This window comes from Neoarius graeffei, chromosome 4, assembly GCF_027579695.1.
Source record: "Neoarius graeffei isolate fNeoGra1 chromosome 4, fNeoGra1.pri, whole genome shotgun sequence".
Classification (NCBI taxonomy): domain Eukaryota; kingdom Metazoa; phylum Chordata; class Actinopteri; order Siluriformes; family Ariidae; genus Neoarius; species Neoarius graeffei.
The window spans coordinates 80,058,057-80,082,470 of NC_083572.1; the positions used below are offsets into that span (position 1 = coordinate 80,058,057).

General features: G+C 43.7%; 1 protein-coding gene across 1 annotated transcript in view; it reads left to right on the top strand.

The window, feature by feature from the left end:
- rab6ba (RAB6B, member RAS oncogene family a) overlaps positions 1-24,414 on the top strand; it is a 220,852-nt gene that overhangs the window by 58,364 nt on the left and 138,074 nt on the right. The window lies entirely within an intron of this gene.

Sequence of the window (24,414 nt, forward strand, 5' to 3'; positions counted from 1 at the left end):
GTCAGCCCTGTGATGACCTGGCGACTTGTCCAGGGTGTACCCCGCCTTTCGCCCGTAGTCAGCTGGGATAGGCTCCAGCTTGCCTGCGACCCTGTAGAAGGATAAAGCGGCTAGAGATAATGTAATGTAATGTAATTGCAAATAGGCCATTTTAAAATCTACTTTTATGAACATTTTGTATTTCCATTTGCTTCTCTTTTCTTTAGCTTTCCGCAGTCTGTAAAAGGAGAGCTCCAATTTCTTCTTAAATGAATTTGTACAGTCAGTTGCACAACAGCGCCTTCCCATTTTACATCTGTTGGTGTGTTTTTGCAGCATTAGAGCTGTGTTACTTCTGCCTAAGGTGAAATCACGTGTATTCTCGCTATTGTACGTTTTTGCGCCATCTGCTGTCTAAATAGCACATTTACTGCTTAGAAAAATGCATCCTGATGATCACGATTCATTTTTTTAAAAATGTAATTGATTTAAATGATCATAAATTTGTATCACGATTTATTGTTGCACAATATATTGTTACATGCGTACAGGGCAGTGTGTAACACTTTCAGGAAAGTGTTGTGTCCTTTTCCACATGCATGAGCTCACAGCTGTCCATGATTTGGCTAGTGTCACTCTGACAGGTGAGGGTGAGTAATGCCATCCCAACCACCCTGAGAGCACAGCTAATTTTGGTCTTTTGGTTCTCAGCCATAAGTGGCTGTGGTTTCTTCCTGATGATAAGCCAAACGCTTTTTTGTTGCTCTGCATATGAATATTTTCAACTTGGATTTAATGTGCTTGATTGGCAGAAATTTCAGGAATGAAAAGCTCTATGGCAACAGTACATGGGCTGTTTCACAATCATGGTTGTCTTTTTTTTTTTTTTAATAACACCAACTAGGTCCTGTGTGTGTGTGTGTGTGTGTGTGTGTGTGTGTGTGTGTGTGTGTGTGTGTGTGTGTGTAATATGCATATGCGCTGGAGTTTCTTATACCTTATTTTACAGGGACACACACCAGCCCTACCTACAGCACTAATGTCTCTTAGAAGTTCTTATAAATGTTTGTAAGAGTTAAAAGTGGGATCAGTTTTCAGCTTGTGGTCATTTAATGTAATTCTACTTTAATTTTTACACTTAGATTTTACTGGTTAAATTCAGAATTGCATTTTTTTTTTTTAGTACTCACTAGGTTTTACTTTGGGACGTGTACTTTCATTCACAGTAGAAAGATATTCAAGTAGAAGTTAATTTATTTTATATATTTTTTTTGTAAACTAAGTGCCTCTGACAGTCTCCTTTGTCCATCAAAAATTTCCTCTCTCCAGAAAACACTCACCCTATGATGAGGTTGTAAATGATTTTTTCAGAAAATATGTCTCTTTTGAAGCAGAACACTCTGTTGTTGCTCAGTAAAACACGACTTGAAACCGATGTGAGACACTTTTGCAGCAGAGCTTCACATGTGGTTGAAATGTGAGTCCGTCAAAAAGTGTCCTTTCCAGAAAACCACAAGGATCGTCTCTACTTCAGTTGTTATTACAGTTACCACCGTGTACAAACATCACTGCACAGTACATGAAAATTTGTACTTAAAATCACATCCATTACAATAGTTTTTCGCTTTGTAGACCTTCCTCTTGTAGACTGTAAGAAAGTGGGTCAGTTTTAGAAATACACTACACACCGCCTTCTCACCACAAGTAACACACCCAGTATCTGACCTGTAGCTCTGAAATCCTGCGCAGTTCATTTCCATCTCAAAAGATCATTTTTTGGCAGCAGAAAAACACAAACGTCTGAAGTTTGATTTGTGGACTAACGTGGACCCAAAAAGTATCCCCTGATTTGTGAAACAGCCCAAATATCCAAAATATTACTGTTCACTAATATTTGGATAGTTGTTTTGTTCGGTAGAGGTCTGTGAAATTTATTTTACAGTCACAGGCATCCCTAGGTGCAAAAGGGTTAAGACAATTTAAAGAAGAAAGTGGGTGTTTATTTATTTATTTATTTTTATTTTTTTTGTGTAGTAGAAGCTATTGTAAAAATAGTGGTTTTTTTTTTTTTTTTTTTTTTTTATATAAAGCATATTGGCAGAGTCAAACTAGAATTGCTTAGACAATTCAAAGAAGAGAGTTGTTTTTAATATTAGGGTTTTTCGGTGGAGTAAACGCTACAAAGAGACAGTGAGTATCTTTTGTTAGTAAGCTGTATATTGCTTTGATAATTCAAAGAGTTTTATTTCGAGGCAAATCGATAAACAAAGCACTGCACAGTGAAAATGTCTGTGTCTCTCCTGAATTTACTCAGTGTGTGAATCATTCTCTATAATCCTTTTACTGGCTCATGAATAGTTACAAACGTGGTTTTCTAGCCCAGTGGCTTTATTTATACACTTTTTTCCCCCCTACTTTAGTGCCTATATTTCCTGCAAGCCACATTTTTTTCAAAGTAAACAGTGTGTGGGTTGCTAATATTCAACAGTCATGTTGCCTGAGAAGAACCAAGCCGAGACAATAGACAAGAAAATAGCATAGACAAGTGACCTTTTCCTTGTTATTCAACAAACAGACTTTAATTAGAGCGAGTCAGTTTGTGCTGTAAATTCATATCTGAATATCATTAGATCCAGAGTAGCTTCCACCTCAAAATCATAACATATTTTATTTATTTACTTACTTACATAGAGCACTGACATTCTCTGTGTGTAGCTTCATGTCTGGCAGTCGTATGTGCACTGTTTTTGCATTTGGGTTCAGGTTTATCTATCAGTCATGTCTTGCCTGTGTCTTGGAGCACGGCAGATTAACATGCTCGCGGGTGGCTTTTCAGGGGCAGCAGATGTTCCCGTTTCAGCCGTAATTGGCCCTCATGACGATTAGGCTTCCTCTGTAGTTCCTTTGAACAACCTGATAGGGGGTGGCCATAATTAAAGGGGAAGTCTATTAATTGGTGGACTGCCAGACTCTTAGCCCACCGCCCTTGTTTAGTAAGCTGTCTGATTTCTTTGCATAATTGATTGATTGCCAGTGACCTCCCTTGGGCCAACTGATTTATACACAAACCTATGGCTTTCTGGGTAATAGTTGGCAGTTAGTTTCTCACTGAGGTTTTTTTTTTTTTTTTTTTTTTTTGTGACTTCTTGAAGCCTGTACACACAGTCTTGCCAGAGGGATTGGACAGTTGCAAAGATCCCCCCCGTAGGTACATTCTTAATATTCCTGACATTAAGAAAATGAACAGGTCTCTTTAGACTGTGGATCAAAGCAATTAGTTTGTGCTATTGTGCTGCTAAAGCAAATTGCCAGTTGTTTTTGTTGGCATTAATGTCCAAGTGTTGCATCAGGGGATAAAATCACACTGCAAATGCCAACAAATCACAGAAAATGACAAGCCAACTCACTATAGCAATGTCCAGCTCTAATTAAAGCAGCACTATGGGAGATTTATTTCCATATGCAAATAGCATGACAATATAATGGAGATTTGGGATGCATAATAACGCTGAGATTCAACTGGATTTCACTGTAATGGTATAATGCTATATATTCTATCCACATTCACTGGATATGAGCAATCGTGTGCTCCGATTGGCTACTCTACTGCTAGGCTATCAGCTCATATACCGTGAGTAGAGAAAAACAAAATGGCACCGCGCGTTACTGAACCAACCGGGGACGAAATAAAAACTCTCCTCTAAAACAAAACCCCCCAAAATACGAAAGGCAACAAAATATGGAATGAAAGTATTTGATGGTAAGAACTTTTTTTTCTCAAGAATTGTTATTCTAGCATTTTTCACAAATTGCTGCTGTCATTTCGCTGGTTTGTTTACATTCATCATTAAAGCCAGACGGCCTTTCGATTTCATAAAACCGGTGAAATTTAGTTCCCTCTGAAATTTGGTCATTGTGATTTACGTTTATTTCTGTAACATCCATCCATCCATCCATCCATCCATCCATCCATCCATCCATCCATCCATCCATCCATCCATCCATCCATCCATCCATCCATCCATCCATCCATCCATCCATCCATCCATCCATCCATCCATCCATCCATCCATCCATCCATCCATCCATCCATCCATCCATCCATCCATCCATCCATCCATCCATCCATCCATCCATCCATCCATCCATCCATCCATCCATCCATCCATCCATCCATCCATCCATCCATCCATCCATCCATCCATCCATCCATCCATCCATCCATCCATCCATCCATCCATCCATCCATCCATCCATCCATCCATCCATCCATCCATCCATCCATCCATCCATCCATCCATCCATCCATCCATCCCTCCCTCCCTCCCTCCCTCCCTGGGTCACAGGGGTAGCAGCCTAAGCAGAGCAGCCCTGGCCACCTCCACCAGCTCTTCCGGGGGAATACTGGGGCATTTCCAGGCCAGCCGAGAGATGTAATCTCTCCAGCGTGTCCTGGGTCTGCCCCGGGGTCTCCTCCCGGTGGGGCATGCCCAGAAAACCTCCCTTGGGAGGTGTCCAGGGGGTATCCTAACAAGGTGCCCAAACCACCTCAACTGACTCCTTTCGATGTGGAGGAGCAGCGGTTCTACTCTGAGTCTCTCCCAAATGACCAAGCTTTTCACCCTGTCTCTAAGGGAGAGCCCAGCCACCCTGTGGAGAAAACTCATTTCTACTGCTTGTATCCGCGATCTCATTCTTTCGGTCACTACCCATAGCTCGTGACCATAGGTGAGAGTGGGAACGTAGATGGACCAGTAAATTGAGAGCTTTGCCTTTTTGCTCAGCTCTCTCTTTACCACAACAGACCAGATTAGCATCCACATTACTGCTTATGCTGCCCCGATCCTTCTGTCCAACTCCCACTCCCCCTTACCCTCACTCGTGAACAAAAACCTGAGATACTTAAACTCCTCCACTTTAGGTAGCAACTCCTCCCTGACCTGTAGTAGGCACTCCACCTGTTTCTGCCTGAGCACCATGGCCACAGACTTGGAAGTGCTGATCCTCATCCCAGCCGCTTCGCACTCGGCTGCAAACTGTCCCAGCGCATGCTGTAATGGCCCTTTTCCACTACCCTTTTTCAGCTCACTTCAGCTCGCTTCAGCTCACTTCAGCCCGACACGGCTCGCGTTTCGACTATCTCAAAACAGCACGACTCAGCTCACTTCAGCCCTGCTTAGCACCCAAAACTCGCACGGTTTTGGAGTAGGGCTGAAGCGAGCCAAACCGAGCTGAGTGAGGCTGGGGGCGTGAGCAGACACTCCCCTGTGCACTGATTGGTGAGGAGGAGTGTCCTCACATGCCCACACACGCCCCGCGAGCACGCTGGGATCTGTAAACACTGTAAACCCGGAAGAAGAATTACGAATTACGAGAATTTCTGAAGCCTTATGCGCCTCGCCTCATCTATACGCTCTTGCCAGTATCTGTTGGCGTTGTCGGTGACAACAAGCCACAGCACCAAGACCAGCAACACTAACGACTCCATGTTCTCCATGTTTATTGTTTACTATCCGGGTCGTGAGACTACTGCTTAAAAGATCACTGATGTCACTGTTTGCGCCGCTTAACGACATCACGTGACATCCACCCACTTTCGCTAACTCCACCCAATGTGTCCACCCACTTCCAGCCAGCATGGTTCAGCGGGGTGGTAGTCGAAATGCAACTCCAATAGCCCCGCTCAGCTCGACTCAGCCCAACTCAGCACGGCACGGCTCAGCCCGACTCAGCCGCGTTTGTAGTGGAAAAGCGGCATAAGTCACAGATTGATGAAGCCAACATGACCACATCATCTGCAAAAAGCAGAGACATGATCCTGATGCCACCAAACCAGACACCCTCCGCCCCTTGGTTGTGCCTAGAAATTCTGTCCATAAAAGTTATGAATAGAACCGGTGACAAAGGACAGCCTTGGTGGAATTAAACATGCACCGGGAACGAGTCTGACTTACTGCTGGCAATGCGAGCCAAACTCCTGCTCCGGTCATACAGGGACCGAATGGCCTGCAGTAGTGGGCCCTGAACCCCATACTCCCAAAGCACCCCCCACAGGTCACCATGAGGGACATGGTCATAAGCCTTCTCCAGATCCACAAAACACATGTAGACCAACTGGGCAAACTCCCATGCACCCTCCAGTACCCTTGCAAGGGTAAAGAGCTGGTCCAGTGTTCCACGACCAGGACGAAAACTGTATTGTTCCTCCTGAATCCGAGGTTCGACTGTCGACCGGACTCTCCTCTCCAGCACCCCAGCATAGGCTTTCCCAGGGAGGCTGAGAAGTGTGATTTCCCCCTATAGTTGGAACACTCTCCAGTCCCCTTTTTTTAAAAAAGGGGGACCACCACCCCAGTCTGCTAATCCAGAGGCACTGTCCCCGACCTCCATGCAATGTTGAAGAGGCGTGTCAGCCAAGACAACCCAACAACATCCAGTGCCTTCAGGAACTCAGGACAAATCTCATCCACCCCCGGAGCCTAGCCACCGAGAAGCTTTTTAACCACCATGGCAACCTCAGCCCCTGTGATGGGCGAGTCCTCCCAAGCACCCTCAGACTCCGCATCCTCCTTAGACAACATGAAGGTGGGATTGAGGAGATCCTCAAAGTATTCCTTCCACCATTAAATGATGTCCCCAGTTGAGGTCAACAGCACTCCATCCTCGCTGTAAACAGTAGGGACAGAGCACTGTTTTCCTTTCCTGAGCCGCCGGACGGTTTGCCAGAATCTCTTCGAGGCCGACCGAAAGTCACTTTCCATGGCCTCTCTGAACTCCTCCCACACCCGAGTTTTTGCTTCAGTGACTGCCAGAGCCACATTCCGCTTGGCCCATTTGGTATCTGTCAGCTGCCTCTGGAGACCCACAGGCTAACCAAGCCTGTTAGGACTCCTCCTTCAGCTTGACAGCTCCCCTCACCACAGGTGTCCACCAGCGTGTTTGGGGAGTACCGCCACGACAGGCACCAACAACCTTGCAGCCACAGCTCTGCATGGCCGCCTCAGCAATGGAAGTATGGAACATGGTCCACTTGGACTCAATGTCCCCATCCTCCCCCAGTATGCAGCTGAAACTCTGCCGGATGTGACTGTTAGATTAGATAGAACTTTATTGATCCCTTTGGGCAGGTTCCCTCAGGGAAATTAAAATTCCAGTAGCATCATTACAGGATAAACAGAGAATAGAAACAGAGAAAAAAAAACTTCTAGATAAGTTAAATTAGGTATTTGCATAGACAAATATAAAAAAGAATAAGATATGGGGAAGGGGCCAACAGAAGAGGTATTGCACATTGCCCAGTATTGTTTATTGTCAGACTAGGCTACTGCTCCTTCCCGTTCTCTGTCCTCCTGTTACCCCTCCTCCCCCCCAGAGAAGAGTTGTACAGTCTGATGGTGTGAGGGACAAAGGAGTTTTTAAGTCTGTTAGTCCTGCACTTGGGAAGGAGCATTCTGTCACTGAACAGGCTCCTCTGGTTGCTGATGATGGTGTACAGAGGGTGACTGGCATCGTCCACTCGCATCCTGTTCAGTTTGTCCTGAAGCATAAGGGGCTGGATGGTGTTGAAGGCACTTGAGAAGTCCAAGAAGAGGATCCTCACTGTGCCATTTCCCTTATCCAGATGCGAGTGGGCTCAGTGTAGCAGGTAGAGGATGGCATCTTCCACACCATCACCTGCCCTGTACGCAAACTGCAGACAGTCCTGGGCATGTTGCAACTGGGGTCTGAGGAGGCTGAGGAAGAGCCGCTCCAACATTTTCATCAGATGTGAAGTGAGTGCCACCGGTCGGAAGTCATTCAGCTCTCTGGGCCAGTTCTTCTTGGGAACTGGAATGATGCATGATGTCTTCCAGAGGATGGGCACTCTCCCCAGCTGCAGGCTGAGGTTGAAGATACGTTGGAGTGTTTCACCCAGTTCAGCAGTGCAGGTCTTCAGTAGTTGGTGACACACCTTGTCCGGGCCGGCTGCTTTCCTGGGGTGAAGCTTCCTCAGTTGACCTCTGACTTGGTCTGCAGTAATGCGTGGGGAAGGAGGGGGCTACTGCAATGACTGGGGGGAGGTGTGTTGAGGGAAGAAGGAGAGATGGCTGCAGTGAGGGGGAGGGTGGGGGGACATGGGCTGGTTGAACTGGTTGAAGAAGTCATTCAACTCATTTGCCCTCTCCACTGTCCCCTCAACAACTCTGGTCTTTGTGTTGTGGCCTGTGATGGTTTTCACACCTTCCCAGACCCCTCTCATGCTGTTCTCCTTCAGCTTCTGCTCCACCTTTCTCCTGGAGCTGTCCTTAGCTTCCCTCATGCAGCATTTCACCTCCTGCTGTGTTGCTTTCATCACCTCCCTGTTCCTGAAGGTGGCCTTCTTCCTGTTGAGGACAGCTTTGACTTCCTGTGTTACCCATGGCTTGTTATTAGGGTAACACCATACAGTCTTAGCGGGGGAAACCACGTCTGTACAGAAGTTGAGGTAACCTGTCAGACAGTGTGTCAGCCCCACTATGTACTCACAGTGTGGGCTAAGCAGCACATCCTAGTCTGTGGTGTCATAGCAGTCTCTGAGGGCACCTTCCATTTCAGGGGACCACTTCCTGATGGAGCTAGTTGTTGCAGGCTGCCTTTGAACCGGGGGGTGTACTTCGGCTGTAGATGAACCAGGTTGTGGTCAGACTTCCCTAGTGGGGGGAGGGGTGTGACTCTGTTTGCATCCCTCACATTAGCATACAAGTCAATTGTCCTGTTGTTCCTTGTTGGACAGTCCACAACCTGGTAAAAAGCAGCCAAAGTAGAGTCCAAAGTAGCGTGATTAAAGTCCCCAGAAATGATCATAAATGCCTCAGGGTGCTGTGTCTGCAGCCTTGCTGTGACAGAGTGAATCCTCTCACATGCAGCGGCTGCGTCTGCCCTCGGAGGGATGTAAACACAGATGGTGATCACGTGACTGAACTCCCTCGGCAGATAATATGGCCGCAGGCTAACGGGTAGCAGCTCCAAGTCCGGGCAACATTAGACTGTCTTTACGGAGATATGTCCCGGGTTACACCAGCGGTTGTTAACATAAACAATGAGTCCCCCACCTTTTGCCTTTCCTGCATGCTTTAGTGTCTCTGTCAGCTCTCACAGCAGTGAATCCCCGCAGGTCCACGTTAGCATCCGGTACAAGGTGTGTTAGCCATGTCTATGTAAAAATAAATAAGCTGCTCTCCCGGTAAATCTGCTGATTGTTCAGTGCGGATAGCTCGTTGACTTTATTTGGAAGCAAGTTCACATTCCCCATGATAACAGAGGGAATGGATGGTTTGTAGTGCCACCAGTTGTTCACTAGCCTAGCCTTTAGCTTAGCCCTGGCTTTGCAGCCCTTGGGCCTCCTCAGCTTGGCCGGGATGGGGTGTCGTATCCTGGCTCGTCCCATTGTTTTCAGGGCCAGCAGCTCCTCTCTCGAATAAGTGAGAAAACTGGCTCCTGGTTGTGTGTTAAAGTTAAAAATATCCATGGGATATGAAGAAAAACACACTGTCTTTGTAAGAAGGGCAGAAAGTAAAAAGGTGGAAAAAGAGGTTAAAAGAGCTAAAGACTACAGAGCTACTGGAGAGGCAGCCATCTCACAGCACCCATTCAGTGTGTTGAAGATCTGACGGACGGGAGCCTACGCCAGACATTCCCAGCATACCCTCACTACTCATTTGGGCCTGCCCGGCCTCCTCCCCCACCATCTGATCCAGCTCGCCACCAGGTAGTGATCAGTTGACAGCTCTGCTCCTCTCTTCACCAGAGTGTCCAAGACATACGGTCGTAGATCAGATGAAACGATGACAAAGTCAATCATCGATCTGCGGCCTAGGGTGTCCTCGTGCCACGTGCACTTATGGATACCCTTATGCTCGAACCAGTGTTGTTTTTGGCAGCCATTTTTTATTTAGTTTTAGTCTTAGTCTTTTGGATGAAATGCTTATTAGTTTTAGTCACATTTTAGTCAATTCCATCCTTGATAGTTTTGGTCTAGTTTTAGTTGACGAAAACTAAAAGGGTTTTAGTCCGGTTTTAGTCAATCATTTTAGTCGAAAAAATAATTATTTTAAAACATTAAATTAGGCCAATACAGAGATAGGAAATTGTAATCGAGGTTGACAGGTTGTGCATGACATACTCTGGACATAAACGCTGTCTAGTGTGCATGCTCTCTACATAAACGCTGTCTAGTGTGCATGCTCTTTACAACCCTGATTCCAAAAAAAGTTGGGACAAAGTACAAATTGTAAAGAAAAACAGAATGCAATAATTTACAAATCTCAAAAACTGATATTGTATTCACAATAGAACATAGACAACATATCAAATGTCGAAAGTGAGACATTTTGAAATTTCATGTCAAATATTGGCTCATTTGAAATTTCATGACAGCAGCACATCTCAAAAAAGTTGGGACAGGGGCAATAAGAGGCTGGAAAAGTTAAAGGTACAAAAAAGGAACAGCTGGAGGACCAAATTGCAACTCATTAGGTCAATTGGCAATAGGTCATTAACATGACTGGGTATAAAAAGAGCATCTTGGAGTGGCAGTGGCTCTCAGAAGTAAAGATGGGAAGAGGATCACCAATCCCCCTAATTCTGCACCGACAAATAGTGGAGCAATATCAGAAAGGAGTTCGACAGTGTAAAATTGCAAAGAGTTTGAACATATCATCATCTACAGTGCATAATATCATCAAAAGAGTCAGAGAATCTGGAAGAATCTCTGTGCGTAAGGGTCAAGGCCGGAAAACCATACTGGGTGCCCATGATCTTTGGGCCCTTAGACGGCACTGCATCACATACAGGCATGCTTTTGTATTGGAAATCACAAAATGGGCTCAGGAATATTTCCAAAGAACATTATCTGTGAACACAATTCACCGTGCCATCCGCCATTGCCAGCTAAAACTGTATAGTTCAAAGAAGAAGCCGTATCTAAACACGATCCAGAAGCGCAGACGTCTTCTCTGAGCCAAGGCTCATTTAAAATGGACTGTGGCAAAGTGGAAAACTGTTCTGTGGTCAGACGAATCAAAATTTGAATTTCTTTATGGAAATCAGAGATGCCGTGTCAATCGGACTAAAGAGGAGAAGGACGACCCAAGTTATCAGCGCTCAGTTCAGAAGCCTGCATCTCTGATGGTATGGGGTTGCATTATTGTGTGTGGCATGGGCAGCTTACACATCTGGAAGGACACCATCAATGCTGAAAGGTATATCCAGGTTCTAGAGCAACATATGCTCCCATCCAGACGACGCCTCTTTCAGGGAAGACCTTGCATTTTCCAATGTGACAATGCCAAACCACATACTGCATCAATTACAGCATCATGGCTGTGTAGAAGAAGGGTCCGGGTACTGAACTGGCCAGCCTGCAGTCCAGATCTTTCACCCATAGAAAACATTTGGCGCATTATAAAATCGAAGACATGACAAAAAAGACCTAAGACAGTTGAGCAACTAGAATCCTACGTTAGACAAGAATGGGTTAACATTCCTATCCCTAAACTTGAGCAACTTGTCTCCTCAGTCCCCAGACGTTTACAGACTGTTGTAAAGAGAAAAGGGGATGTCTCACAGTAGTAAACATGGCCTTGTCCCAACTTTTTTGAGATGTGTTGTTGTCATGAAATTTAAAATCACCTAATTTTTCTCTTTAAATGATACATTTTCTCAGTTTAAACATTTGATATGTCATCTATGTTCTATTCTGAATGAAATATGGAATTTTGAAACTTCCACATCATTGCATTCCGTTTTTATTTACAATTTGTACTTTGTCCCAACTTTTTTGGAGTCGGGGTTGTACATAAATGCTGTCTAGTGCACATGCTCTCTACATAAACGCTGTCTAGTGCGCATGCTCTCTACATAAATGCTGTTGAGTGCAGACATCCCAAGTCTCCCAGAAGTTCCGCGAGTCTCCCACATATTGATAGTGGCTCCCTGATGCCCGCAAATTGGATCATATCTCCTGGAATCTAGAGCAAGAGCGTGCACGCGAAACATTAATGTCTGCATCACGCCTATGACGGAGTGCGCGAGGGAGAGCGAGAGAGACTGCATGTGTGCCTGTTCATGTAGCGCATGCTAAACAAAGAGCCTCCTGATTGGTTTACAGACATTCAAACTCATTTCAGGGAGGTGTCGTGACACACACACACACCCCCGGCTGATGGGGGGGGGGAAAAAGTCATGCGTCACGACACCTCCCTGAAATGAGTTTCTGCAGGTTGGGATGTCTGCTAGTGTGTATACTTCATTGTTCACAGACTTGTTTCTGCCTCCGTTTAACATGTCGCAATGCGCTGATAGAGCACAAACATGTCATGATGAACACACAACTAGAAGATGACCACGCTGTCCGTTAATGTAAATATGATGGCTAAACATGCTGCTAACGTTAGAGTAGCCAGGTGTGCTGCTGGTCATTTAGACATTTTAAGGCACAGCAACAGGTCTGAAAAGCTACATTTCCCCCCATATGTTTCACAGTAACTCAAATATGGGTCAGTATATGACAAAGCATTCAGTTGCTGTCCCACCAAAAATCCCTGCAGGACAAGTTTTGCTCATGACATGTTAATTGAATTTAAGTTAGCTTAACCAAGCCAACTTTAGCATGAAGCTAGCGGTCCCATTCATTTTCGCCAGGTCACGGTGTTTTGGAAAACTTCATAGGAAATTCATCACAGACCGATTGTTGAGTGACATTAACCAAAGCTAGCAAACGTATACATGATCTGTTAAGGACTTCTTGTAATGTTAACTTACTGTCGCAGAAATAGCAGCATGGTGAGCCTTTAGATGCCTCTTGAGGTTGGTTATATTCTTGCCACGTAGTTTATAGCCACAGCGTGTACCTCTGTCTCCCACTACAAGGCATTGTTTTATTTTCTGCTGGTTTATGTGTAAAGTATGTCCATAAATCATCGCATCTTTTCTGCCCACCAAGCCCTTGTGCTGGCGTTGCCGCCACCATGGTCCATGAACTGTGTGTGACTGTGTCTAGTGGGCATGACCAAACAAGGACAGGATGCAGGTGCATTGCTGATATTTTCAGCATTTGGTAGACAGGTTGCACGCACTGTTGGAGGAAACGCCATGCATTTTGATAGTCCTATAGCCACCCCACTAACATTTTCATCTCATCTCGTCAACGAAAACAACAGATACGTCTCATCATGTTTTCGTGATCAAAGATTTATGCTTAGCTTGTCACAGTCTCGTTCTAGTCATGAAAAAAAGGTGCGTTAACGAAGTCATTTCATCATTGTCATCGTTAACGAAAACAACATTGGGTCGAACGTGGTGTTTGTTATGGCCAAACTGTGCATGGCCCAAAAGTCCAACAACTGAGCACCACTCGGGTTCAGATCAGGCAGGCCGTTCCTCCCAATCACACCCCCACAGGTCACACTGTCCTTGCCCACGTGAGCATTGAAGTCCCCCAGTAAAACAATGGAGTCCACTCGTGGTGCACTGTCTAGCACCCTGCTCAAGGACCCCAAGAAGGCCAGGTACTCCGAACTACCATTTGGTGCATAAGCGCAAATGATAGTCAGCGACCGTTCCCTGACCCGAAGGCGCAGGTAAACGACCCTCTCATTCACTGGGGAGAATGCCGATGTTAGCATGCCATACTGGGGGGCTACCAATAGCCCCACCCCTGCTCGGTGCCGCTCACCCTTGGCAACCCCAGCATAGAAGAGAGTCCAACCCCTCTCCAGGAAATTGGTTCCAGAGCCCAAGCTATGCGTTGAAGTGAGCCCAACTATATCTAGTCGGTACCGCTCAACCTCCCGCACAAGCTCAGGCTCCTTTCCCACCAGAGAGGTGACGTTCCATGTCCCAAAAGCCAGTTTTGTCAGCCGGGGATCAGTATGCCAGGGCCTCCGCCTTTGGCTGCCACCCGATCCACAATGCACCGGACCCTTACGGCACCTCCTGCGGGTGGTGGGTCCACAGGAGAGTGGTTCCGTGTTGCTCATTCAGGCTGGGCCCGGCCGGGCCCCACGGATATAGGCCCGACCACCAGGCGTTTGCCGACGAGCCCCTCCCCCAGTCCTGGCTCCAGGGTGGGGCCCCGGTATCCCTGGTCCGGGCGAGGGTACTCGGATACCTGTTTTTTCTTTCATGAGGGTCCTTTTTGAACCGTTCTTCGTCTGACCTCTCCTCTAGGACCTGTTTGTCTTGGGAGACCCTACCAGGGGCGATTGCCCCAACAACATAGCTCCTAGAATCCCTGAGGCACTCGAACCCCTCCACCACATTAAGGTGGCAGTTCAAGGAGGGGTCTGTAATATCTATAAAAAAAAAACCAGGCCATTCTGTGGCTGGGAAGTTATTTAATTTGAGGGGATTCCTGAATAAATAATGTGCATGAAATCGCTTGCTTTGTGCAGTCAAGAAGACCGAGGAAGTCCATGTGCACACTCGCAAGTTTACCTTTCAGCATCATCACCACTTGGGTTTTACGGCAGCTGGCATCCAATGTTGCATTACTGCCATCTACAGGTTTACCTTGACTGTGCACTGACAGTTACATCATTCTGTCGCTAAATGAACAGCTGATCACACAGAGGTGCTCGCTGACCGCCAATATTTATTAGTTTGGTCCTGCGTTTCCTTTCCTTCGCAACATAACATCTTTTCTTCTCACTTTCCGTTACTGTAGTCAGTCTTTCACGTTTCATTAATGTCCTCCATTTTTCTCTCCCGTTTCAAAGTTGTATCCCACAATGCCTTGCGTGAACGGGGAAAGCCCACCATGTGATGCACGACATAGTATCTTGGTTTGCATCATGGTGAAGCAATAAATAATAGCGGAGAATTTAAGGCCATGTAGCTCTAAATTCATTCATTTGTTATATTTTTTTTTAAAAAAGAAAAGAAAAAAACTCATACAATTGGAAGTTTGTGATTCAAATTCAAGAGCCTTCAGTCCACTAAACAAAAATAATTGGGTGTGAGGGAAAATTCTTTTTATGACCTACACTTGAAAAACCTGAAAGTCAGTCTACCTTTAAGCATTAAAATTTGTTTAGACTGGTACAAAAGCTCAAAGAAGTTTGAAAATTACAAAACTGAAATATTCAAGGAAGAATTAAATAAATGTCATTTCGTCCATTTGTTTACATTCTAAGCGGAAATGAGATAGACCCCTTCGCATGTTTGTAAACAAACCGACCGTTGCCAGGATGCGCGCGCAGCCTGGACTAAGAAACAATGGCGCTGCCCATAGACCGGCATTATGAGCTGTCAGATTATGCAAAACAATTGTCGTTACAAGATCGAGAATGCTACATAAATAAGTTAACTCTAACAAGTGGACATCGCCTACCGGATCCGTATTTAATTAAAGAGTGGACGGACGATGTTAGTAAGTTCCCTCCTCATTTTCCTCTGATACCTGAAGGCAGTCATACTATTTACAAAAAATGTCAAACTCAAAAAAAAAAAACCTATTTACAAAAGTAGCCTGCCATCAACATTCTGGTTACAGCGAGACTACAACTTGATTAACAATGGGACATTCATATTCATTTTGTTTTAATCAAATTATGCCAGTGATGTGATGGCAATGTGGCTTTAGCTACAACAGCAAATACCAACACTAAACAGCAATTTGCAGGAGGTAATGGCATGAAAGGAATGATGGTGTAAAGAGTGCAGCTAAGAGAAATCAGAGCTGCGTAAAAAGCGAGAGGCAGAGACCAGAAATGAAACTGAACGGGGTGGGAGCTAGGTTAGAGCAGTCAACGTAAGTTGGCATTTAGAGTGAAGACACACAATTTTACCTTTCCATCCTTGCTTTAAAATTGTGATTTTTGGCATACACAAATAATGATGGCACAAAATCTGGACTGCTTGAGTCAAGCGAGACCTCTCCTACAAACAAAATTGCATGCAAAGCTAAGTTAACATGCTAACAATATTCATTACATTGTGTAACTATGACCCAGCTAATCAGACAAACGTTACCAAAGTATTTTGCTACATCAATAAATGAAGACTAGAAAGAATAAAAAAGAAAGATTTAATAAATAGCCTGATCTTACCTGTGATGAAGTGGGCGCTGCAAACCCGCGCATAGTACTTTCATCCCAGTCTACACGTTTGATGGCTTGTAGCCATAGACGTCGGCGATTATTTTATTTTTGGGAATGGGTGAGATCCTGCTGGAATTCTGTACATTTTAACCCCATCACTGCTACGATTCTGACACCCGACAACACAACAACTAGGCATTTCTTCCAAATATTTCTTCTCGTCTCTACCGTCGCTGAGTCTTTTTTGGGTCCAGGCTGCGCGCGCAGTTTCCTCTTGCGTATGAATGACGTTTACTGCGAAGGGGTCTATTGTCAGATGTTTTGTATAAAGTTTTTATTTATCGAATTTGCAAAAAATAAAAATACTGTTTCTCAAAATCCAGTGAATGTGGATAGAATAAGTTATTCCACTCAATCTCGTCGTACATGGCTTATAGCCAACTCGGCACTCTGTGCCTCGTTGCCTATCCGCTCGTGTACAACTCGATTTTGTGGAATAACTTTTTTTTTATAGCGGAGAGCGGAGCACCATACCTAAGAAAAAAATGGTAAACCCACTGAGTCGATTTTTTTTGTGGTGTGTACGTGTACCACCACTCATACACACCACTTAGTGGTCAGTGTTAGTAATTACCAGTCATACACACCGCCTAGTGGCCAGTGTTGGTAATTACCAGTCATACACACCGCCTAGTGGCCAGTACTAGCCAGTAAAGAAATAAAACAAAAGAGACTGGCTATGATATTAGAAAATTCTACAACCCAGAAACAGATGGGAGCTCCGCTTTTAGGCAGTGCCTCCATCCATCCATCCATAATTCATCTCATCTCATTATCTCAAGCCGCTTTATCCTTCTACAGGGTCGCAGGCAAGCTGGAGCCTATCCCAGCTGACTACGGGCGAAAGGCGGGGTACACCCTGGACAAGTCGCCAGGTCATCACAGGGCTGACACATAGACAACCATTCACACTCACATTCACACCTACGGTCAATTTAGAGTCACCAGTTAACCTAACCTGCATGTCTTTGGACTGTGGGGGAAACCGGAGCACCCGGAGGAAACCCACGCGGAAACGGGGAGAACATGCAAACTCCACACAGAAAGGCCCTCGCCGGCCCCGGGGCTCGAACCCAGGACCTTCTTGCTGTGAGGCGACAGCGCTAACCACTACACCACCGTGCCGCCCTCCATCCATAATTAATTAATTAATTAATTAATCAATCAATCAATCAAATTAATTAATTAATTCTGGATGTAGCTCTAGATCCCTAACAGGCAACCCCGAGGTGACAGGCATGAGGACAACCTCCTTGAGATGACATGAGGAAGAATCTTTGAAATGAACCAGACTTGAAAGGAAATGAATCCTTTTCTGTTTGTCATCAGGTAGTGGGATTTTAGAGACTATATGAATGATGCAATTACCTTAAGACTTCTAAGCCATCATTGATTGAGGTTCTACACAGATTGATAATGTTTGTCCGCGTGACTGTTAGGTAATTTTCCAAACAATGTCTTCAAACACACAAGGACATCATGTATATGCTCAAGTAATGGCTTGTTTTTCATTGTTGTTATATTTTGCTCTGAATACCTCACCATGTATAAAAGTTTTTGTCATGGGGGGGTAGACACCCTGTAGAAGTTTGTATACAGTTTTATCACAGTACTAATTTTCACATTCATCGAGCTCGATAATTATCAGGATAAATGTCTCATCATTATTTCTTTCAGGTTTAAAGGCTGATTTTTGCTCCTAAGTGAAAGTTGAAGAATCCACATGATTTAAATGTGATTTTTAAACTATTCCTTATAGTGCTTTAGCCTGCTCTTTTTTTCTTTTTTTTGGGGGGGGGGGGCTAAAATGTTGTTGATTTAAATCGGTCAAATCCGATGCAGGAGGAAAGGGTAAAGAGATCTGATTGGGAGAAATTGAAGCGCAATGTGACGCAACGGTATTTGGACAAACTAAGCACGATAAATCTAGGCTATTACATGATTGCCTGAAGATATGCAGTTTATCTTCGAGTGGGGAAAATATTTTCAACACGAGAAGATAAACTTCATATCTTCGCGCCACTGTGTAATGGTGCGATTATATTCGATGGACACGCCCACAAAAAATACACAAGTTAATCAAAAGAATTTTAATGTTTAACCGGTTCACCATCTTGACAGCACGCATCTAGTCAGGTGGAAAACACTAGGAGTAACGTCATTGGTGTGAAATATCGGAAATTATTATACATACAGGACGTTTTTCCATGGAATAAAAACATGTATTCTATTCCCTTCTAGTGGGTTTATTGATGGCTTGCAATATTATCGCTTATCCTCCTTGTATTACACCACTCTACCCAATGGAGAATTAGCGTGCAATATTGTTACAATATTGCATGTTGTGAAGACAACACGACGTCACACATCGGAGATGTAAAATGTCCACTTTAGCGAGCGAGTGCGATAATTTGTAAACCAACTTGGCCCCCAGGTTTGCTTCGATAAATGCAGAAGATTTTGAGATAATTTTGGCTGTTGTGTGTAGCTGTCGATGCTGATTTTAAAAGTAACTAAGTAAATTACACAAGGATGATGATAAATATTCGGCTTGACTGCGTTAGCATTGGCCTTCGCTAACACTACACCAACTGGAAGGTAACTGGACTGCCACACTAACAGCACTGAGTCGCGGGTAAACTAGCTTTGGCCTTCGCTAATGCTACTGCTACACTGGCTGGAAGGTAACTGGACTGTCACACTAACAGCACCGAGTCATGGGTAAACTCGCTTTGGCCTTCACTAACGCTACTGTTACACTGACTGGACGGTAACTCAACTGCCGCACTAACAGCACCGAGTCACAGGTAAACTAGCTTTGGCCTTCGCTAACGCTACTACTACACCGGCTGGAAGGTAACTGGACTGCTGCACTAACAGCACCAAGTCGTGGGTAAACTAGCTTTGGCCTTTGCTAACGCTACTGCTACACTGGCTGGAAGGTAACTGGACTGCCGCACTAACACCACCGAGTCACGGGTAAACTAGCTTTGGCCTTCGCTAATGCTACTGGACTGCTGCACTAACAGCAATGTGTTCGCTCATTGAAATTTCTATTGAACACAGAAAGCAAAACTGCTGAATGGACACCAATGTCATTTCAAGACAGCAAGATTAGTATTTAATGAATAATATTGTTGAATAATTAATTCACTGATGGTGTGATGGTGAGCCTGAGTCTCTAATCATTACAATTCTCAAACTGGGGTTTTAAAAAAGTGCTGCATGTGGGGGCTGAGCTCCTCAAAATCATTGTTTGTTCCCAGTGGGAATATTGATTTACCTAAATTTCAAGATGAGACAGATCTATCTATCTATCTATCTATCTATCTATCTATCTATCTATCTATCTATCTATCTATCTATCTATCTATCTATCTATCTATCTATCTATCTATCTAATTTTTTTTTAAGTTTTTTTTTCTTTTGTTTCAGTCTTTTGTTCCCCTATAGGGCCTTATGCATGTACAGTCAAGCAACACAGTACAAAATGAAGACAGACGCAGCTGGTAAACGCACTCAATGAGTCTGAGATTAAGTTTGCTCTTTACACAACTTGAGCCTGGAGCCACCTAATGAATGCATTCCGTATGAAGCACAAGTCACAGTTTAAATGCCAAGATCAACAAAATGGTCAGTCGTAGAGCTGTTCGAAATCTCAGGAATAAAGAAATGCAAGTTCTGTAATGTAGATAAGGTCTTAATTATTTCCATTAATGAAACTTGAATTACATAAACAGGTAAACAGTGGGAAAGACATAATAATCCGACTAATTGATTTTAATGAAAAGATGCATACGGAATACATTGTGTAAAAATGCAATGAAACTTGTGTTCCATTAGTGACTGCGTCATATAACATTTGGAAAATTGGTTAGTGTCAGTGTTATAAAAACTGGCTGCCAGTCATTGCCCAAAGTTTCATACATTTGAATGGAATATGTAACCGCATTTCCCAACCTTTTGTGCTGACTTCCCACTTTTTGCCAGCTCCTCCATCAATTGCAAATGTGTAAGTGAGAGAGGTCATAGAGTTGTGTATAGTGCTTAAACTGTGTGTTTCGGCTCGTACATCAGTTTTATGCACAACATTTTTGCCTAGAATGCAACTTGTGTTTGAAAAGAGTGAAAATGCATTATACATTAGGCTGGCAGTATTCCTCCCCCCTCCTTCCCCCACCAGTATGTGAAATAATAAGTCAGGTGATTCTTTTGGACGTTCAACAACATTCTACATTCATGTGATCACCCTGGAACAGGTTCATCTTTTATGTTCATTGTCCCTGAACGTAACAGGTGTGTATATATACATTTTGGCCTTTTGTCACGAGCTTACTAGTGAACTTCTGTACTACTAAAAGAAAGCTGTCTGTCTGTTCACCTGTGCAAATTGACACGCACATACTCCATACTTTGCACATGGATTGGTGACACCCCAGAGACAATATTTTCGATTCTCCAAAACATGGGATTAGGACTAATCCAGCACACTGTTCATTTCCCATAGGCTACATGCTTGCGCTAACACACTGTGCTAATCCAAGACACCATCATTTCCCATAAGCTGCATGCTCATGCTAACACACTGTGCTAATCCAAGACACTATCATTTCCCATAGGCTACATGTTCGCGCTAACACACTGTGCTAATCCAATACACTATCATTTCCCATAGGCTACATGTTCGTGCTAACACACTGTGCTAATCCAAGACACTCATTTCCCATAGGCTACATGCGCACATTAACACACTGCGCACAGCCTTGGCAGGGAATCCCTTCCCCAACTCGCCGAAGAGTTTTGATTGTACAGGACCTCGTGATTAGCACTCCTTGCCGGAGACTTCTGGTAGGGCCGAGTCTACATCAGTGAGAAGATGCAAGGAGCAATTTACATAATTTTGACACATCACAATGAAAACACATACATCACGTGTCCACTCAACTCTCCACTGGGCCTTCTAGACCAGTTATACAAAGGTACCATTCAGAGAAAATCAGGTTCATGGACAACATCTAAAACGATCCTATGTTGGTTATTTCCTATTTTTTCTATTAAAGGGGAACTGAAGTCATTTTTTAAACTTGTTTTATTTCTTAATTAATGTGTTATTCAATTACATTTTCAGTTTTAGTAACCTTATATTGTGACTCATATTGGTATATTATACTTATCAGCCTTTTTGGTTTTTAGCCATGTTGAAGGCAGTTCGTATGGTCTACGGCAGACGTCGCTTATCCGCACGATCTTCACGAGACTTGTGCGAGACTTCAAACGTGAAGTGTCAGCGCTGCCATTTTGAAAACTGTTTACACAGCGGCCAGATTGCCATATCATTCCAATTTAGATTAATTTCGAGATTTGCCAGCTTCGTCAGTGATGGAGATTATTCCATATGACTTTGAACCAGCGTGGAGTAGAGGTAGAGAAGAGTTGGAAAGACGACAGGATAAGGACGAGTCCGTCGCGCTGGTATTTATGTCATTACTGTCGCACAATTAAAACGTGCCAGATCAGGCGGCTGGTGGGTTTTCAAAATAATAAATACATGCATGTATTTTTGTAATAAATACATATTATACTGAGCAGGCGGCACGGTGGTGTAGTGGTTAGCGCTGTCGCCTCACAGCAAGAAGGTCCTGGGTTCGAGCCCCGGGGCCAGCGAGGGCCTTTCTGTGTGGAGTTTGCATGTTCTCCCCGTGTCCGCGTGGGTTTTCTCCGGGTGCTCCGGTTTCCCCCACAGTCCAAAGACATGCAGGTTAGGTTAACTGGTGACTCTAAATTGACCGTAGGTGTGAATGTGAGTGTGAATGGTTGTCTGTGTCTATGTGTCAGCCCTGTGATGACCTGGCGACTTGTCCAGGGTGTACCCCGCCTTTCGCCCGTAGTCAGCTGGGATAGGCTCCAGCTTGCCTGCGACCCTGTAGAAGGATAAAGCGGCTAGAGATAATGAGATGAGATGAGATTATACTGAGCTAATTTCCCACATAATCCTCACTAAGGTTTCGGACAGCACTACAAAATGGCGCCCCCACTAAATAGTGCTCTATATAGTGAGTAGGGAGTGATTCCGGACACTGGGAAAACTTCCGGTTTGATTACGTCAGCATTCGAAGGAGGGCGTGCATGTCTTTTGACAACATTGGCAGATGTTGGTCACTTTGATTTCCGCTGTACGTTTTACTTCCATCCTACGAAGTCTTGCACAGATCTCAATGAATCTCATTTATGGCCACTGCTTTGACATATGGACTGAGATATATTATATAGCATATTTCAAACACTCATAACTTCCTATAGCCGTGACAAAATAGCTGTCAGAAATGCATTCTTATATTTAATAAAATGAGAAATAGAATTTTGATATTTTTGCCTTCAGTTCTCATTTAAGTGTTTTATTTGTATAGAATTTTTTTTTTTAGCAGTCGATCTTGCAGACACCGAAGAGTGCAATTATAGATTGTTACCTTTCTATATATTATGAAGTCGAGCATGAGGTTTCTGCCCAACTCTGGAGTGGGTTTCCCAAAAGCATCGTAGCACAAAGATCATGGTTAAATGGTAGAGTGAGCATCACAGTGAACTCTCTCTCTCTCTCCTAGTTAAGATACTCTTAGCATTAAGAGGCTTTTGTGAAACCCACCGCTGATCCGTTTCATTGTTTACACTATTATTTGGGCCTCCATTTAGGAGGCTTTCTTTTGCATGAACTGACAGTTGACCAAGAAGCATCACATCAGCCAGCTGCCCAGTTATTTACAGTGCCTAAATAAATGCTTTCGTATGTATTTAAACGACTTTCCATCCTACACGGTTCGTGCAGTATGGTCATGCAAAGCCTTTTGTGAAAGAAGACTGTGAGCTGTAACCTCATATTTAATTTCTGATCCTTTGTACAGGATTACTGAGATAAAACAGTTTCAGTCTCCAATGAATTAAAGCCTATATGTGAGTTACATTTATGACATTTTAATACAGGCATTTTGGATAATATTCCTGAGCTGATCAGAGTTTATAGCACAGATCTGAGAATGACCCAGTTTTGCAGACATTCATCATGAGCACAAAATTACCAGAGTCAAGAAAAAAAACTTAATCACGTTTAATGGCGATTCTCATTTTGTTTCATTGAGTCCAGCTGTTGAGCTTAATAGGGATCATGCACATTGAAACTCTGATTAATTAAAACAAGGATGCATTAAAATTCAATTATATTTTCAATATTTTCACTCACCCTGTTAAAATTCTGCCGAGCATTTCGTAATGATTTTCTTGGTATTCCTTTGCTGTCAGTTTGCTTCTTCATAGTGCCACAGGCATAAAGCTCCTCAATGAAGATGTGTTTAATGCCTTAATGTTTTAATGTCTCAATGCCTTTAATGCTCAAAAGAGAGTGCAAAGATGCAGCGTATCATATTGTTCAGTATGAGACTTTTGATTTGATGCATCTGGGTGTCAGACTGCATAATAAGTAAGTTATTCATCTAAAAAATACTGCATATATTACATGTGTGAAATAAATATTTAATAAACTTTCTCAAGTCCACATTCCCGCCTCTGGGAGGGGAAAAAAAACCCAGAGCAAGCCCTTTCTCACAAATCAAGAGAGACTACGGAGGTTTCAGAAAACACTCTTCCCCTAAGCATGCTGTTTTTCACAAGCTAATACACTAGCACACTAACATAAGAGTTCATGAAATACAGCTATGACTATAGTCAGCATCAAATCTTTAACATACGGTTTAAAGGAGCATTTCCCTTTCCTGATAAGTCACAACTCTGACAAACAGTGAGTTTTGGAACAAAAGACAAAACTCAAAGCAACACACATGAGCATGTGAGTATGCCTGCACAGCAAAATCTCTACTGCTTTCAGGTAGCCTTTCCTCCAGCTCTCGGTAACAAGGTGGGCCAGAGAGAGCAAATTATATTTAACAGTCATTCCACGAAATCGAGTCGTACATGAGCTGATAGCCGATGAAGCGTGTCGCACCAAGTTAGCTATAAGCCATGTACAACGAGATTGAGTGAGTGGAATAACTGCTTTATTCTAACCACATTTCACTGGATTTTGAGAAACAGAGCATTTTTATTTTTTGCAAATTCGATAAATTTTTTACAAAACGTCTGACAATCATTTCTTCTTAGAATGTAAACAAACTGGCGAAATGACAATAGCAATTTGTGAAAAATGCTATAATAATTTTTGAAAAATTAAAAAAAGATGCATTCTTACCATTTTTAACTTTATTCCATATTTTGTTTCTTTTATAACCTCGCCTGGAATGGAGTCCACCAGGGGGCGAGGTATTGTTTT